At 41.6% G+C, this 11,746-nt stretch overlaps 1 pseudogene; it reads left to right on the forward strand.

Moving 5' to 3' along the window:
- The first annotated feature begins 594 nt into the window (after positions 1 to 594).
- Positions 595 to 11,015, forward strand: LOC122150745 (annotated as a pseudogene).
- The last annotated feature ends 731 nt before the right edge of the window (positions 11,016 to 11,746 follow it).

The following is an 11,746-nucleotide window of genomic DNA, read 5'->3' on the forward strand; positions in this document are numbered from 1 at the left end:
TGGTGCTTTCTCTCTGTGTGTGTGCGTGTGTGTGTGTATGAGAAAAAGGAGCAGAAAAGCAGAGAGAGAAAAGGGAGAGAAAACTGACCTCTTTTTAAGACAGAAGAACCATATCACATATAGTTTAATGTTCTTCTAATGATATTTATTATCTTGTAAACATTTTCCCCATCAATAAACTTCTACAACAAAAAATATTTTTCAGTTCAAAGGAGATTTTTTGAAACTATTTAAAAGTAAGTCACACATATTCATAGGAAAAAAATTGTAAAATAGACATAAGGAAAATAAAATTGTAATTCCAACATGGGGAAACAACTGTGATTAACATGTCCACCTTCATTGTTACTTCTTGTTGTTAGCTGCCATTGAATTGGCCCTTGACCCCTGGTGACCTGTGTGCAATGCAACGAAACACTGCCCAGTCCTGCACCATCCCAATGATCAGTTGCAGATTGGACCATTTTGATCCACAGGGTTTTCACTGGCTGATTTTTGAAAGAAGATTTCCAGGCCTTTCTTGCTACTCTACCTTAGGCTGAAACCTAAGATTGAAACCTATTCAGCATCATAGCAACACACAAGCCTCCACTGATGGATGAGCAGTGGCTGCGCATGAAGTACATTGCTGAGAAGCAAATCTGGGTCTTGTGCATGGAAGGTGAGAATTCTCCCACTGAACCACGACTGCCCCATTCCTTGTTCCTGGGCACACAGCATTCCAGCCTTGAAAAGCTAAGTACTGTTGCTCAGGTTTTTCTAGCATAAACAGACGAGGCAGCAGCATGAGAAGCCACACATTTGCTCACACCTTTGATTATTACCTAAAGACTAAGTCCTAGAGGAAGTACTAGGTCAAAGTTATGTATATTTTTAAGGCTGTTGATCAATATTGCAAAATGGTTTTCTGGGAGAGTGTGTTAGACTGGGTTCTCTAGAGAAACAAAACCAGTAAAGCTTCTATAGAGAGAGAAAGAGAAATTTATCTTAGGAAAATGGCTCACACACTTATAGAAGCTGGCAAGTGTAAAGTTCTTGGATCAAACATTAAGCTGGAGGCTTTTTCCCGATTCACACAGCTGCAAGGGCTGAGGAGCTCAAGGTTGGCAGGCAGTATACTGGCTGTTGACTCCAGTGAATGACAAATCCAAGATCTTCAGGCTGAATGGTGGATTGTTCACTCACAGACAGTTGCAGGCAGCACAAAAGAATCCCGATCTGCAGAAGAGTGTCTCTTTTCCCAGGATGTCCATAAATATACTGGAAGCAGGCCACACCCCAAGGGAAACTCCCTTTCAATGGATTGACTGCTCAAAACATATACATCTGATCCCATCACTGGAAAACCCACATCACAATTGCTTAAACCACACAGAATTGTGGTCCAGTCAAGTTGACACAAAGCTCCAACCATCACAGAGAGGTTAAAGGGTATGGGACCCCCTCACCAATCTTGGGTGTCATCTTTTCTTTCAAAAAAGCACATCGTTTAAAACATTTTCAATTTTGGGGCAGCACAAAGCCATTTGGGATTTTTGTCTGGGGGGTATAAACTCTCATAGCTTTTCTGATACACCGTTTTAATAAGATGGCCTACTGTGAGAGACAGGCATGTTCATATGCAGGAAAAATCATGAAGGACGCCAACATTTACAAGGAGAAAATTATGAAATTACAAAAGAAAAGACTCAGGTGAAGAAAGAAATAAGATGCCCTTTAAAACTATTTCCAGAGGGAAACACAGTCTTCTTAGCTTTGATTTTGTTTTCTTTAGTGCCCAACCCCAAGGAGTCTATTTATAAGTTTAAGACTGTGGTGTCAAACACCAATTTAAAAAACCTGAATAGACTTTGACACTCCTTTGGTAAACACCTTAGTGCAAAGAAATAGAAACGCAGAAAGCATCCCATCCTCTCCTGTCCTGCTCTATATGCCACAGAAGACAAACACCTGTTCAGAAGGTTCATCTTTAAGAAGCTCTTGTGTCCATTATGGATCTGATTTCAGTCCGAGAGCAGATCACTGGCCATATGGAGCTCAGTCCAGCAAAAGCATTGGCCCATTTCCAGCAATTATCTGGGAAATTCTATGTCAGCCACTAAATCTTTAGCTTTAATCAACTTGCAAATCCCAATCACGCCCAGCAGTGAGCAATCACAGTTAGGTCTGATGGCAGCAGTGATGTGTCTGTGACCCCAGAAGACCTCGCTCCATCAACTATCACTTAGAAATCTCTGGGGTCCCATTGTCTCCCATTAAAATTTCACCATTGTCAGATAAAGGATCTGAATGGAGAAGGAAATGATGCCCAGGTGCTGGGATGACTGCTGACTTGGGGCAGACTGATGCTTCCTGTGTCCTGCTGGCTAGAGCCTGTGGAAGGGAAACGATTACCCAGGAAATAGATGTATATTTTGTTCCCTTGCATCATCAAGTGCCTGGCTTGACCAGACATTTTTCTCTCAACAGCTCCAGCAACAATAGTTCTGTGCCAGCCATTTGAGGATAATTGATTCCTTGGCTAACTTGGCTTTGGGGCCACTAACTGTTGAGAGGCAACACTTACCAAGAGTTCCTCTTTGGCACTACCAAAAGCTGTTGCCTCCTTCTGGAAAAACCCCAAAGGCAGTGCTCCCAGTGCCCAGCAGAGGCATGAGCTATATTTTTCAGCAAGTGGAATTTTGCTGTTAATTTTGCATGTAAAGCTCATTCAGTAGGAACAGCTGCATGTTAAAAACCATGATACCAAGTGAGGTATTGTTTTTGGAGATGACCTAAACTTAGGAATACCATAAAATATATTGCTTTATACTATGGGTAAATAAATCTATTTCTCTGTTTTGGTGTTTGGGTTTGTTTGGTGTGGAGCTACAAACAAGAGGAAAAGACCCTAGTAACTTAAAGTCAGCAGTTTAAACCCATGAACTTCTCTGTCAGAGAAAAGACCTAGCCATCTGCCCTCTTGCACATAATCAAAAACCCACTGCCATCAAGTTGATTCCAACTCCCACTGACCTACTGGACAAAGTAGAATTGCCCAAGGATTTCCAAGGCTATAAATCTTTAGAGGAGCAGAATGACACATCTTTCTTCCACAGAGAGCCGGTGGTTCAATCAGCTGACCTTCTGGTTAGCAGCTGATCACTTTAACCACTGTTACAGCCTAGGAAACCCTATGAGGCAGTTCTACTCTCTCCTATACAGTTGGTATGAGTCAACTTGACAGCACACAATAGCACCACTGCCAGAAAGGAGATAATAGAGGTAACCAAAATTTGCCTTTAAAAATATGAAATCATCCAAAACTTCCAGCACAGATGTTCTAAAACATTTTGTTGACAATTGATTCTCTGTATAGAAATAGTAATGGAATTCTAACCAGTTTCCACTTTTTAAGAAACAGATCATATTTATGCTCTAATTGAACCAAACAAAAAGGCCGCAGGCTTTTCTTCAATTGGGTCAGAAATTAGGAAGCTGGGCATGCCAACACTACTGTCAAACACACCTGCCAATGATTTAGCATCTCCTCACTTCATGCTTCTCTGAACAGCAGGAAATGTTAAGCATTGTCACAAAGCTGCTTTCCTGTGCCTGGCTACTTAAGCATCTTCCACCTGCCTTCTTTTTCAAGGCTTATTTTTCCTAACTTAAAGAAAAGGAATTGTACCTACCTATTTCCCCTATTTATGCATAATCAACCCCCATATTTTGTCATTGTTAAATAGGGTCCTGACTCCCTTTAATTGATAACTCTTAAGTCTCTGGTGGTGTAGTGCCTAACATTTGGCTGCTAACCAGAAGACTGGCAGTTCAAACCCACCAGCCACTCTTCAGAAAAAAGACTGGGCAATATACTTCCATAGAGATACTGCCTTAGGAACCCAAAGAGGGGTCACTGTGAGTCGGAATCAACTCGACGGCAGTGAGTTTGGGTTTTTTTGAGGTTAAGTCCACAATACTTACATAAATTTTTACTTGGCTTGTGCAGGCTTTTAAACATTGAGACATAATATTGGGCAATAGTTAACTATGACTTGCTCTGATATGGTAATGCCCTGGACCAGGTGTACCTTGAGGGTTAGAAAACCTGTTGATGCTCCACAGAAAGTGAAGAAAAGCCTGGGAGTTTGTGTACCCTCTCAGAGACCCCAAAGTCAAATCCAATAGCCCCTTATCCAATAACTACAGCTATGAAAGCCTTAGGTCAGGATAAATCTGAGATATAATTCAAGTTTCCTCAATGGAATCAGGCAGGAAATACCCTCCTTAGAGTTTTGCTTGAAATCTCATCCCTGCTGGGTTTCTTCCTATTTCCATTATCTCTTGCTGCACAACGAAGTATTGCTACATTAAGATGCTCTGGTGGCACAGTGGTTAAAGCATTCAGATGCTAACCAAAAAGTGAGCAGTTTGAACCTACCAGCCACTCCATGGAAGAAAGATAAGAAAGTCTGCTGTGACAAACATTCACAGCCTTAAAAACTCCATGGGGGCAGTTCTACTCTGTCACTATGAGATGGAATCAACACGACAGCATAGGGGAATTGCTGCATAACAAACTATCTGAAAGCTTAAAACAACCACCATTTTATTTGCTCATGATTCCCCTGGTTAGAAATTCAAAAATGGCATGGTGGGAAGGGCTCACCTCTGCTTCATGATACTTCAGGGCCTCAGCTGGGGTGGCTCGAATAACTGGGGATTAGCTAGGTGGCTTGACTGGTGTTCTGTGTGTGAGGCCTCAATTTTCACTTTCAGGCAGGTTCCTCAGTTCTCCTCCACATAACCTTTTCATGTCACTGGTTTGGACTTCTTCACAGCTAGGTGGTTTCAAGGTGGTTGAATTTCTTACACAGCAGCTGGCTACATTTAGGCAAAAGCAGAAGCTGCCAGGACTCTTCAAAGCCAGGCCTACAAATTGCCCCAGTGCCCCTTTACTTCATTCTATTGGTTAAGGCAATTTATAAAGCAGCCCTGATGGGAGGGGAAATAGACCCTACCTTGATGAGTGAAGTGGTGTGTGCAAGCAGGGAGGGAAGGATTAGAAAGCAGCCATCTCTCAAGATCAACTACCACAGTCTGCTCTGTGTTCTGCTTACTACTTTACAGGTTTCTCCTGGGAGCACTTTCTAATTACAATCACTTGCACACAAATAATCATTCTGACTCATAGCAGCCCCCTTTGGGTTTCTGAGATGGTAAATCTTTACAAAACTAGATTGCCCTGTCTTCCTTCCATAGAGTGGCTGGTGGGTTTGAACTGCCAGCCTTGTGGTTAGCAGTCAAATGCCTTAGGCACCACGCCACCAGAGTTCCTTAGATTGAGAGCTAGATGTACTTTTAAAAGGTTCTCCTGGTAATTCCAATATGCATCCAGGGTTAACAACCTGTTATAAGTAATTCAAGCTTTGAGAAGTGTGTGGGGAGAGAAAGCATGGAAATGCCACAAGGTGTCCTGTGAAGAGAGGAAAAAAACAACCCTTGACCAAGACACCTCTTGCCCTGGGGACATAATTTTATCACTGCCATCAAATAACACCGGTTACAAATCTGGTTTTCAAATCTAGTTGCTCTATGTTCAAGTCTAGGTGTGGGTGGCTTATTGTACAGGTCTTGGCTGAATAAAACTCACATATACTCTCCTGGTTTAGAAAAAAATAAAAAACTCCAGTCACCATGTACACTTTGCCTTTGGCATATAGCATATTGAATGTGATTTTGAAATCCCACTAGTGTTTTATAACCATGGTAATACCTAGCTTTGTCTTCATAAGGGACAAAGAACAATCTTGATTGTATCGACACCTGAGTTAGAAAACATATGCCTTCTAATGTCCTTTATAAGCTTCTAGGGTAAAATCTGCCTACTAAATTTCCACAGTATGGAAAAATATTTCACAGCATAAATAATCAGCAGACACTTTCTCAGATTAAGTCCACAATAGATAAGAATATCCATTCCCTTTTTCTTCCTGCTAAGCCTATAAACCTTTAAATGATACCAAAGGAGACAGTGTTCTAACTTCCTGTTACTATGTTTTCTTGTTAAGCTTTATCCTTAGTCCTAAATCTCAATTTGTTTTCTATAATCACTGGCTTTGATTCTATAAGACTTTGTTTTTAATTGGTAAAATAGAGGTGGATGCAATATAAATATGTGCCAACGGAGGACTCAGTTTTGCTCTCCCATGCACGGATGCCAAGTGTAGAAAAGATAACTTGCAAAAACAGTTCGAGGGGAACTTGATCTCATCCCAGAAACCACAGCCTCCTCTTTCATGGGAAGCAACAATCTTGAAATAGCACATTTCAACACTGTATTTTCCTCCCCAGGAATTTTTACTTCTCTGAAATTAGGATATGTATTATCACTGAAGGCTTGTCATAGTTTAATTGGCAATGTTTTCATTTTGACAATGATGCATAAAACAGCGGTACACATGAAACTGATAATGTCTTACTTTTTATGAACTATGTCAAGCCACATCAACCTAGTCAAAGAAAGAGTAGAACAGACTTCAGATTAAAATGTAGATAGGTGAAAAATGAAGAGAAAAAGGGAATTTTCTCTCAGATATAGCCCCTTTTGATCCTTCTAGGAGTGAAGAGCTATACCCAAAACATGGTGTGGCATTTGGAAGTTACATATGCTACCTCACTTATTGTAGTTTCAGGCATATTGGCCACATTGAGGATGAGCCCTGAAAGAGAGACTATATTGAAAGTGTAGCTTCATGGTAATAAATATTGCCAGTATTTGGTTAGGTTCCCATGACACACTTCTCTCATCTCACAAAAAAAATTGCCTTTGTGTTTTAAACTAGGGCTTTAAGGCAAGGGTGCAATGGTTTTCAAACTTTATAGAGAATAATCTTTGGCGCTTGTTAACATATTAATCCCAGGGCCTCACCCCAGACCTTCTGATTCAGAGACTCAGGCTGGCGAGGAGGGAGGCCATCTATATGATTAACAAGCTCTGAGGATGATTCAAATGCACAGCAACATTAAGCAGCATTGCAGTTGTGGTTTGAGAACTCCAGGGAACCATGGCAAGCACATTGGCACATTGGTGTGAGATTTCCTAAGCACAACACCAAATATCCAGAGTCACCTATCTATACACTCCCAGCCAAAATATGGGCAACTGATTGTTGGGAATATCTTGAGAATTTCTCTTTGACATCAACTCTGTTTTTTGCAGCGATCTGCAACCACAAACTCCTTATGTCTCAGAACCTGGGGTAGTACCAACATGTGCAACTATTCTAAAAATGGAGTCCCTGGCTATTCCAAATGGTTAATATACTCAGCTGCTAACTGAAAGGTTGGAGGCACTGCAGAAGAAAGGCCTGGCAATCTATTTCCAAAATAAAAAAATCAGCCATTGAAAACCCTATAAATAAGACACACACAACATGAAGAATGTAATCAATGTCACTGATTATACATGTAGAAATTGTTGACCTCGCCAATGTTTTGTTGTATGTATTTTCTCCACCCAAGGGAAAAAAAAAAAAAAACCTATGGAGTACAGTTATACTCTGATACACATGGAGTTGACATGAATCAGAATCAACTCCACTGCAATTTTTTTTTTTTTTTTTTGGTTTACTCTGAAAATATTTGTTCAATGAATAAAAGGAATTGAGATCTAAAGTGTTTTATCTAAAATTGTAAAGAGTTTTGCAACTTAACAAAAAGACAACAACCCAATCAAAAAACAAGCAAAGAACATGAGTAGACATGTATACCATGTACACCAAAGAGGACATACAAATGGCCAACAACCACATGAAAAGATGGTCAACACCATTAAAACAAAATCAAACTCACTGCCATCAAGTTTAATCCAACTCATAGCAACCCCAACTTGGGTTTCCAAGGCGATATCACCACAGAGGTAGATTGCCCAACCTTCCTTCCGAGGAGTGGCTGGTGGGTTTGGACCACCAACCTTCTGATGAGCAGTCAAACGCCTTAGGCACTACGCCACTCAACACCATGAGCCATTCCCAAAACCAAACCCACTGCCATGGAGTCGATTCTGCCTTGTCTGCCTACAGACCATCTAGTGGGTTTGAACCACCAACCTTCTGATTAGCAGCCAAATGTCTTATGTACTGCACCACCAGAGCTCCTTCATTAGCATTAACCAAAGGATATGCAAATCAAAACCACAGTGAGATATCACCTATCACCATTAGAATGGCAATGATAGGGGGAAAAAAAAAAGGTTGTAAAGAAACTGGAATCTTTAATCACTGCTGGTATAAGTGTAAAATGGTATAGCCACCGTGGCAAAAGTTTTGGTGGTTCCTCAAAACTGAACATGCAATTACTATATGACCCAGTAATCCCAATCCTAGGTGTATACTCAGAAGAAGTGAAGGCAGGGACACAAACAGAAATTGGTACACCAATATTCATTGTACCACTTTCACAATGGACAAAAGGTGGAAACAACCAAAATGTCCACCAACAGATGAATGGATAAGCAAAAAAGGTATATACTGTACATACAATAGAATATTATGCAGCCATAAAGAGAAACAAAGTTCTGATGCATGCCAAAACATGGATGAACCTTGAAAACATCATGCCAAGTGAAATAAGTTAGTTACAAAAGGACAGATACTCTAGGGTGTCACTTATATGAAATAAGAAAATATACAGAAACAAAGGTCATTGGGGTGGGAAGAAGGGGGAAAGGGGAAGTTTTTGTTTGGGGGACAGTGAATTTATATTAATGGTAGTAGAATATTTTGGAAAAGGACAGCAGATAATGGTTACACAACATGAAAAATGTAATCAGTGTCACTGAGTTGTAAATGTGGAAGTTGTGTTGGCAAATATCTCAGTGTGTGTATATTTTTACCACAATTTCTACAAAAAGAAAATAATAAAGAGCCAAGGAAATTTGAGTTAACATTGATTTATTTGAAAAAATAATTTCCACTTTCAACAGCCACATGGATGTTGCCTTTTTCATTAAATGTGGGATTTAACCAAACCCAACACTAAATTCCTGTCCATCTTCACATCTATTACAGACAGTGGATGTGGCAGGCTGAACAAATGCCTCTCCTCCATCTTAATCCCCAGAATCTGTGAATATGTTACCTTTTTAGTTAAAGGGACTTTGCAGATGTAATTAAGTTAAGGATCTTAAAATGGGGAGATTATCCTGGATTATTCAGGTAGGTCCAATGCAATCCAAGTGGGTGTTTAAAGAAGTAGGCAGAAGGGTCAGAGTCAGAGAGAGATGATATAAAGATAGAAACAGAGGTAAGATAGGAGAGACGCTATGCTGCTGGCTTTGAAGATGGAGGAAGGGCCGTGAACCAAGGAATGTGAACATCCTCTAGAAACTAGAAAGGACAAAGAAATAGATTCTCCCCTATAGCCTCCAGAAGGAACACAGGCTTATGGACAGCCTGTTATTAGCTCAATGATATCCATCCAGAAGTGAGAGACAATACATGTTGTCTTAAGTCCCTAAATTTGTGATGATTTGTGACAGTAGAAATAGAAAATTAATACAGTGGGGTTCTAAATTATCTTTCTTATGACTGCTTAAAATTCTTTGAACAAAAAGTGACTTATGAGAGCCTGAAACACAGAGACACCATCTTTCCTATTTCTGGAAAGCAGATGGGATTAACAAACTGTGACTTAATTCTTAAACAACAAATGCCAAGGTCTTTGGCCCCTTCCAGGAGATAAACTGCATTTTGCAACCAAGCAGAAGAATCTATAGGGTCTGCAAGTCTCCTGTTATGACTCAGTTGTGGCTTCCAGCCAAACAAGGGAAAGGCATATGAGGTAGATAAATTCCTTAGAGAAAACAATCATGGGAGAATAAAGGGCTGTGTATGCACAGGGAGACAGCTTGGGGAGCAAGAATGCATGGGAGAGAAGAAGGGAGGAAGAGGTAACTATAGGGAGGAAGTGGGAAGGGAGCTGGTGCATCGTGGGAAATAGTAGACAGTGTCATGAGACAAAGTGTATGTGAGCTACTGTATGGAAAGTGAATTTACTCTGTAAACTTCCACCCAAATCACAAAATGAATAAATTTATTATACAAAATAAACAAGTAAAAATAAAAAATCAGTTGTGTTTAAAACCGTGCTTGCTACCTCCTAGGATATGTGTAAGTTTCTGTTAAGAGTTTAGAGGGACAAGCTCCCCCTGCTGTCTCTTGCTCCAGTAGAGTTTAACCTGAACACACCTGGGGACTCCCCACCTCCAGTCTCGGACCATCCTCCAACCTCCTCTCTAGGTGCAATCTGGGGGACCATCTTCTTAGCCATCCCGTTTCTGGGGACCATTAACACCTTTTTTTGTGTTTAGCTCCAAATCCTGGACCCAAATCCTTGACTATCAGCTCCCAGATCCATCACAATTATTCCGCCGACACAGCGGCTGGCGTCAACCACCTGGTCAATTTGCATAAGCGGGCCTCCGACAGCTGCCTCTTTACGGGCTTGGTTTTCAACCCCAACCATGTGGCCTTGGAAGGCATGGGACACTTTTCTGCAAGCTGTCCAAGGAAAAACGCAAGGGTGCCAGGCATCTCTTGAAGCTGCAAAACAAGCACAGCCACTGCACCCTCTTCCAGGACGGTAAGAAGCAGTCCCAAGATGAGTAAGGTAGAACCGAGGATGCCATAGAATCTGCCCTGGACCTGGAGAAGAACCTGAACCAGGCTCTTCTGCATCCACATGCTGTGGCTTCTACCCACACAGACCTCCATCTCTGTGACTTTTTGGAGAACCATTTCCTAAATGAGGAGCTGAAACTCCTCAAGAAGATGGAAGACCACCTGACCAACCTCTACAGGGTGGCCAACCCCCAGGTGGGACAGGGCAAGTACATCTTCAAGGGGCTCACCCTCAAGCATGATGATGAGGTGCCTTCGGAGCCCAGAGACCTGCGAAGGGCCCTCTGCATTCCGCTGCCAGCCTCAGGCCCCCGCCTGAACTTCTCCCTCAGCCATGAGGCTACATCTTAACTACCCTGAAGCCCCTTTCCCAAGCCATGGACCAAATGCAAACAGTAAAGCTTCCTTATGCAGCCACAAAAAAAAAAAAAAAAAAGAGTTTAGAGGAAAGCTTAGCTGTCAGTGTCCCAAAGAACAGAAAGTAAGATTTAGACCTTTAATTTCTGCCCCACAGCAGACAATGAAGGGGTCTAAACATTTTGTTCTAAACTGCAGGCAATGTCTTTTGTCCCATTCATTGACTTACCTCAGATCTTTCTCCATCGCTCCTCAATTCATCCACCCCGTAAGGTCATGCTACATCAATTCTTGGGCATTGCAAGTCTTTGGATGGCTTTTACTTTCAGGAAAACCAAAAAACAAACCAAACTCGCTGCCTTCGAGTAGTAGCCGACTCATAGCTACCCCTCCTTGGGTGTCCGAGGCAGTATTTCTATGGAAGTAGATTGCCCAACCTTCCTTCCAAGGAGTGGCTGGTGGGTTTGAATTGACAGCCTTCTGGTTAGTAGTCAAAATGCCTTAGGCACTATGCCACCAGAGCTCCCTTACTTTCAGGAAGAAGACAGAAACTTTTGGGTCACGTGGCAGAGTGTCTATTTTCTCTCAGCCCCATGCTAACCCTTCTATATCTTCTTCTGCAAGGCCAACGGGGGTGGGGGACAACAAACTACATTTCCCAGACTTGCTTTCCAGCTGGCTTCCTGTCAGACGCTACCAATGGGAGTCTGGGAAGGGGGAGTAAG

This window comes from Orycteropus afer, unplaced genomic scaffold (assembly GCF_000298275.1).
Source record: "Orycteropus afer afer isolate SDZICR_OR568_19922 unplaced genomic scaffold, OryAfe1.0 scaffold00218, whole genome shotgun sequence".
Taxonomy (NCBI): domain Eukaryota; kingdom Metazoa; phylum Chordata; class Mammalia; order Tubulidentata; family Orycteropodidae; genus Orycteropus; species Orycteropus afer.